Source organism: Saccoglossus kowalevskii, chromosome 12, assembly GCF_978046115.1.
Source record: "Saccoglossus kowalevskii chromosome 12, keSacKowa6.1, whole genome shotgun sequence".
Lineage (NCBI taxonomy): Eukaryota > Metazoa > Hemichordata > Enteropneusta > Harrimaniidae > Saccoglossus > Saccoglossus kowalevskii.
The window spans coordinates 2539379-2547070 of NC_140652.1; the positions used below are offsets into that span (position 1 = coordinate 2539379).

General features: G+C 37.1%; 1 long non-coding RNA gene across 1 annotated transcript; it reads left to right on the forward strand.

The window, feature by feature from the left end:
• The first annotated feature begins 870 nt into the window (after window positions 1-870).
• On the forward strand, window positions 871-2050 carry LOC146735418 (uncharacterized). The gene is made up of 2 exons (XR_014931063.1): window positions 871-963; window positions 1937-2050. It is a non-coding gene; the product is annotated as an uncharacterized LOC146735418 (long non-coding RNA).
• The last annotated feature ends 5642 nt before the right edge of the window (window positions 2051-7692 follow it).

The window sequence follows — 7692 nt, forward strand, 5'->3', positions numbered from 1 at the left end:
TTTGCCCGAAAAGTATTGTCTAAAATATTAAAAATTGAACAGAATTGGCACAAAGCGTTCTTTTGCAATAGATAAAATGTACATACTATCAAGCATTGTTATATTGAATGTGTTGTCATGACAACCATCGTTGCATATTCAGCACTGCTTGACGTCAATATACACCCGTGGTTACCTCCCATGGTTCGGATTGATACACAATGTCGTTGTAATCATTTGTATTGTTTTGAGATAGTGACTATGTTGAAATGTGGGGCCAGCAAATATTAAAATAATGGGCAGATATTGGACTACCATCTGAACTAAGATTGAGTCCACACAAGCTAAGTATTGAACTGAACATCCGAATTAAATAAATGTACAGAGTTTGATATAATTAGATTAGATTAGATTAGATTAAATTAAATTAAATTAAATTAGATTAGATTAGATTCAATTTATCACATCATGGTTATCTTATCTTACCTTATCTTATCTTATCTTATCTCCCGGCTTACATTTTCGGGCAACTCTAATCCCGTTAATAAATTTATGATACTCAACCAACAACGTGACTAATTCAGATTCTTTCAATTATTTCAGTGATTATAGATGTGGTATAAATAAACAATCCTCAGATATTTACGCAATTTCTAAAGTTTTGGTTTCCTGAATATACACACCGACATTATAATCTGGAAAAACATCAACATAGATATTTAGAAAAATATGTTTCTCGTTATTTATTAAACATTCATTGCCTAGTGATAGTGTATTGCACCAACACACATAACCATATGTATTTCCCTTATAACCACTGAAACCGTGCGCTACAATGAACAAAGACCAGGGATATTAGTAATCCATAGCGGCTGGCTAATTACATACGGCATAAATAGTAATTGAGTGCACAACAAGCAATGTCGCGTTGACAATAGACGTAATATAAAATCGGACATTTTACCAATGTTAGGACATAAAAAGGTAAGTCTGTATTTGTGTCAGGTTCATTAACGAACATTTCATGATGAAAAGTACAAAGCTATTTTTAATTTCAGTTTGTCACGTGCATACATTCACTTCGGCGTATAGCAATTTTCAAAGAAACAATAATTGACGCGGGAATTACCACCGGCAGGCTTGTTACTGTCATCAGGAGTCATACGCATTGTAATAACGTTACAGCCACGGTACTAGTACCTTTTTGATACCCATGATGTCAATAGTGACTAAGTTCGTTGAGCATTGATTGAAAGGAAATGTTTGTTTGTAACATAAAGTCTGGTTTATAAGATAATATCATCCGTCCTCGGATGTATCTGTATACATCCAAGTATATGTTGTTGTCCCAGTTGTATTACACAGTTCTTGAGTCTGTTGATTTACACATTTTAAGCACGAAGGTTACGATTTTAACGAAAGCATAGGACATGACTGTAAAGCAAACATATGAGCAAATTCGAGATATACACTAACCGTTCACCGAGATAATAAAACTGTTTATATTGAAGCCGGATTGTCTGTTCCTCTAAACAGTTGTACTGGAAATGAATATAATCGCTATAAAGTAGATTGATATATTGGTATTGGGTTTAATATATCTTAATAATTTGATACGCTTCAAAGGTAGACAATACATTGATTGACTATGTGATGTTATCATTGCTTGGCAGCAGCTGCTGGCAGAGCACTCACTGTTGTGCATCCACTTCAGTTCCCATAACAGATATGTACAGGGGAAATTTGATTATCTAACACCAAATGCAAAGCAAAAACAAAAATTTTGAAAAGCTTGTTAGGTCAAATTTAGGCTAGACATAAGCCCTATACTGAACCAAACCTAAACAAACTACATAGAGTAGTACGTTCATTGTGTGAATGATCTAAATCATTGAATACATGATTTGAATCACTGGATGAATGATCTGCATCACTGATTGAAGTATCTAAATCACAGGATGAATGGTCTGCATCACTGATTGAAGTATCTAAATCACAGGATGAATGGTCTGCATCACTGATTGAAGTATCTAAATCACTGAATAAATGATCTGAACCACTTAATGAATAATCTATGTGTGCAACTGACGGGATTGCTTATATATGTTTTACATCCCAGGGGTAGAGACAAGCAGCACTATGTTCTTCAACCCTGAATACAAGGGGCTACACTGTGTTCTTTAACCCGGGAGCAAAGGGTTACATTATGTCTTTCAACCGGGTGCAAAACGTTACACTGTTTTCTACAACCATGAGGACAAGGGGCGACACTGTGTTCTTCAACCTAGGTAGAATTGGGTTGCATTATGTTTTTCAACACTGGTGCAAGAGGTACACTATGTTCTTCAACCCATATTACAAAGAGCTACACTATGTTCCGCCAACCGGGAAAAAAGGGGTTACGTTATGTTATTCAACCCCGGATGTAAGGAGTTACATTATGTTCTTCAACCCTGGCTACCAGGGGGTACATTATCTTTTTCAACCCGATGACAAAGTGTTGCATTATGTTCTTCATCCCTGGGTACAAGTGGCTACACTATATTCTTCAACCTGAGGTACAAGGGGCTACACCATGTTCTTTAACGCGGTGTACAAAAGGCTACACTATGTTTTTCAACCTGGGTGCAAGGGGTTACATTATGTTCTTAATCCCCGGGGTACAAGTGGCTATACTATGTTCATCAACCCGGGTGTAAGGGGTTACATTATGTTTTTCAACCCTGGATGTAACGATTTACAATATGTTCTCCAACCCTGGCTACCAGGGGTACACTATGTTCTGCAACCCAGGTGCAAAGGCTTACATTATATTTTTCAACCCTGGATGTACCAGCTGAGGGGTACACTATTGTAGAGGTGCAACAGGTTAGATTATGTCCTTCAACCCGGGTGCAAGAGGTTACACTATGTTCATCAACCCGGGTGCAAGGGGTTACATTATGTTTTTCAACCCTGGATGTAAGGATTTACACTATGTTCTCCAACCCTGGCAACCAGGGGTACACTATGTTCTTCAACATGGAATACAAGTGGCTACACTATGTTCTTCAACCCAGGTGCAAAGGCTTACATTATATTTTTCAACCCTGGATGTACCAGCTGAGGGGTACACTATTGTAGAGGTGCAACAGGTTAGATTATGTCCTTCAACCCGGGTGCAAGAGGTTACACTATGTTCCTCAACCCGGGAAACGAGGGGTTACATTATGTTCTTCAACCCAGAGTACAAAAGGCTACACTATGTTCCTCAACCCGGATTCAAGTTGTTACATTATGTTTTTCAACCCAGCTGCAAGGGGTTACATTATGTTTTTCAACCCTGGATGTAAGGGGGTACACCATGTTCTTCAACCCGGGATAGAAGAGGCTACACTGTGTTCTTCAACCCTGGTGTAAGGGACTACACTATGTTCTTCAACCCCAGTGCAAGGGGCTACACTATGTTCTTCAACCCTAGTGCAAGGGGCTACACTATGTTTTTCAACCCGATGACAATGGGTTATATTATGTTCTTCAACCCAGAATACAAGGGGCTACACTATGTTCATCAACCTGAATTCAAGGTGTTACATTATGTTTTTCAACCAAGCTGCAAGGGGTTACATTATGTTCTTCAACCCGGATGCAAGATGTTACATTATGTTTTTCAAACCTGGATGTAAGGGGATACACTATGTTCTTCAACCCGGGATATAGATAGAAGAGGCTACACTATGTTCTTCAACCCGGGTGTAAGGGACTACACTATGTTCTTCAACCCCAGTGCAAGGGGCTACACTATGTTCTTCAACCCTAGTGCAAGGGGCTACACTATGTTCTACAGTGTTTTAATACGTGTCAATAGGTTACATTATGGTCTTCAACCCTGGATGTATGTTGTTCAACCCGATGGCAATGGGTTGCACTATGTTCTTCATCCCGGGGTACAAGGGGCTACACTATGTTCTTCAACCCGAGGTACAAGGGGATACACTATGTTCCTCAACCGGGTGTACAAAAAGCTACACTATGTTCTTTAACCTGGGTGCAAGGGTAATGCATAATGCACTATGTTCTTCAACCCAGAATACAAGGGGCTACACGATGTTCCTCAACCAGGAAACCAGGGGTTACTTTATGTTCTTCAACCCAGGTGCAAAGGGTTACATTATGTTCTTCAGCCCTGGGTGTAAGGGGTTACACTATGTTATTCAACCCTGGCTACCAGAGGTATACTATGTTCTTCAACCCTGGCTACCAGGGTGTACATTATCTTTTTCAACCCGATGGCAATGGGTTGCATTATGTTCTTCATTCCGGGTACAAGTGGCTATATTATGTTCTCCGTTTTGGGGTACAAGTGGCTACACTATGTTTTCCGTTCTAGGGTACAAGTGGCTACTCTATACTCTTCATCTCGGGTACAAGAGGCTACTCTATATTCTTCAACCGGAGTGTAAAGTGTTACAGTATGTTCTTTAACCCGGGGTAGAAGAGGCTACACTATGTTCTTCAACCCTGGCTACCAGGGTGTACATTATCTTTTTCAACCCGATGGCAATGGGTTGCATTATGTTATTCATTCCGGGTACAAGTGGCTATACTATGTTCTCCGTTCTGGGGTACAAGTGGCTACACTATGTTCTCCGTTCTAGGGTACAAGTGGCTACTCTATATTTTTCATCTCGGGTGCAAGAGGCTACACTATGTTCTTTATCCTAGGGGTTCACGAAATCTACACTGTCTCTGGGTTTTAGTCTTCTCTCAACAGTATCAAAATAATGACAGTAAAGAGGATATTTGTAGAAAGAATAAACAAAGATGAATGAGAAGAAAACCATTACCAGTCGACCATATTTGAAATGAACGGAATTGTGTATAGTTGCCCCATCACAAAAAAAAACTGGTCAAAAATTAGCAAAGAAATGAACATATCGATTACATTTCAATGTAAAATGCACATACAAAGGTACTGAGCCAGACATTCACTTATAATAATAATAATAATAATAATAATAATAATAATAATAATAATAATAATAATAATAATAACTTACCCAATAACAATAACAATACGTAACACTGAAAAATAATAACAACAGTAAAAACGCACTCAAAAACAAATACGGAGGAAACAATCATAGTGTGTTGCGTCATATTTATTGGAATGCAAGTAGAAGCCTCAAAGATATCGTCGTAAAAGTGAGTTTTGAAATGTATTTTCTTGCTTGGCCAGTATTATTGTATATCATATACTAATACCTGCATACACATGCATAGACATGAATGACAATCAATACCTAACGGAATGTAACCATATCTGCATCATGAGTATAATCATTCCGCAGTGACGAGTGTACCACGAGAGTTTAAAATAGTATACTCGTCTCTGGAGGGGGCTTGGGTTATTTATATTGCGTTTTACTAACTTCATTATAAAGTGATTCTGGGTGAGAGAAATACAGTAGTATTTGCAACCGCGGTAAAGTAAAAATTGCATTGCAACCGTGCAAGCGGCAATCATTTTTTCTTTTGAATCCAAAATACGCGAGGATCGCTTTTATTTCCGCTACGTGCTACATCCACGAAATATTATTTTTCTGTTCTGTTGACAGTCTGATGTAATCGTTCTGTGTTTATTAACGTTTATTCGCGTTTACATGTAAACAAAGAAAAGCTTATATGACTTACTATGAACACACTCTCAGTCAATCAGAACGATTTATCCGGGCAATTAAAATACTAGTATATTACAATTCGATATTACACCCGCTTTGATGTTCAAATATTTTCTAGGCAAAATACTATAACATATTTCTATTGAAATTCCGGGCAATGAGCAAAGACTGAAAACAGACTTTATATAAAATGGTCATATTCTTGCCATTGATTTTGACTAGGATTTTTACTTTTAAGTTAGAACAATCAAGTCGAATAAAGGAACTGCAATTTGCTTAAAATAACTTTGGTTTAATTTTGTAAGAAAACATTCAGACTAACCCGAGTCAATTACGAACTTATCAGTACTCAAATACAGTAACATTTCCAGTCTACCTGACAGTTTATTTGGGGGGGGGGGCAAAAATACAATTTTAAAGTGACATTGACAAAGATTTCGAAATTCAGAAAAAATGCATTTTTTTCAAAGGTGTGAATGAATTTTGTCAGAAAATGTATAACATATGGATGACAACCTCATTATTAAAGTTATATTTCATGTGATGAATTATTTAAACATAATTATCTCAGCGTGGTATATTTAATGCGCGTTCCAGTTGTTCCCCTATATATGTACTACCTTGGCTACGGCTATTAGATTCAGCAGCTTAACAACCCCTACTGATAATAATATATTATACAAGTCGTTAACTGGTCTCCTACCTGCGACCGACAGGGTTCCCAATATTACCGGATCATCTGCACTAAAATATATATTATTATTAAAAGCCACGTCATTCACGTGTCTACTGAATAACGCTATATATAGGTGACGTCATGGCGTTTATTATATATGGATCGAAGCGTGTTAATATTTGTACCCCGTGAAATGCAACGTGGCAACGTGTGTGAAAGAATGCACATGTGAGATATGACTACACAATACAAGGCCACATAGCTGATCAAATGAATTGACAAGCCATGCATCATGAAATTGGTCTCTAATCGTAAGGTATGTGATAGCTTATTAGATCACTATTCATCCATCTTAACAGTCGTCTCGTACATTAATATATAAGATATAATTACTCTCATCAACCAACTAGTCAGCGAATGATATTAGCATCTACCCTCCGGTGCACATATGCAGCAACACTGTATGAAATGACACTACACTGTCAATCCAGCTACACGGCGTTGAAAGTTACAGGAAATTAAAATTACAACCCAGTCACTTTGTCTATAGGCGAAATGCTAAATTTATGTCTATTCCATATGTCCTGACGCCGCAATTTTTCAACAGTACAAGCTTAGTGGAATACAGATTAAAAAACATATTGACTGAACGTAAATAGCACCTTATAATTTAACGTTGTTTCACAGTGAATTAACTCAAACATCCGGTACTCAGTGGTAATCCTTCAATTCTGTGTCTGCATATTTCCTTTCTATGTTCGTTTCATTATTTGAATATTTTGCAAACAATCAGTAAATCAATATCTCTAGATGTAGATAGCAATCAGCGTTTTTCCAGTTTCCTTGTCGCATGGAATGAACAGAAGTTTAATTGTACATTTAGTATGATATATGGATAAGGCATTATAATGGGTCATTTCATGAATATTCACCATCCATAAATCATATACTAGCACTACTATATTGTTTGTTTAGGTTACAAAAATACATTTTAAATTGAATGATTATTCTAGCACTATTGATATGCTGCATGTAGTATGTCACGACGGAAATGTAACGTTAATTTCAGAATGAAATTTTGAATGCAAGGGCAAGAAGAACGGTTATTTCCGCAAAAAATATAAATTATTGTTTATTCAAGCATATCCATCCTATGGGAATTCAACGATTCAAGTCATTTGTTTACTTTTATGCTCCATTTATTTTTTCAACAACTACTGCTCACATCAAACGAATGCATATTTGTTAAAAAAGATAACAAATTTAAAATCTGTTTTGGAAATAGTTGAAACTGTGTGTCACACATATCACTGAAGAGTCGGCTACCCAAGGTTGACAGACGAGAATGCAATTTCCACTGTTGAACATTGATATCCT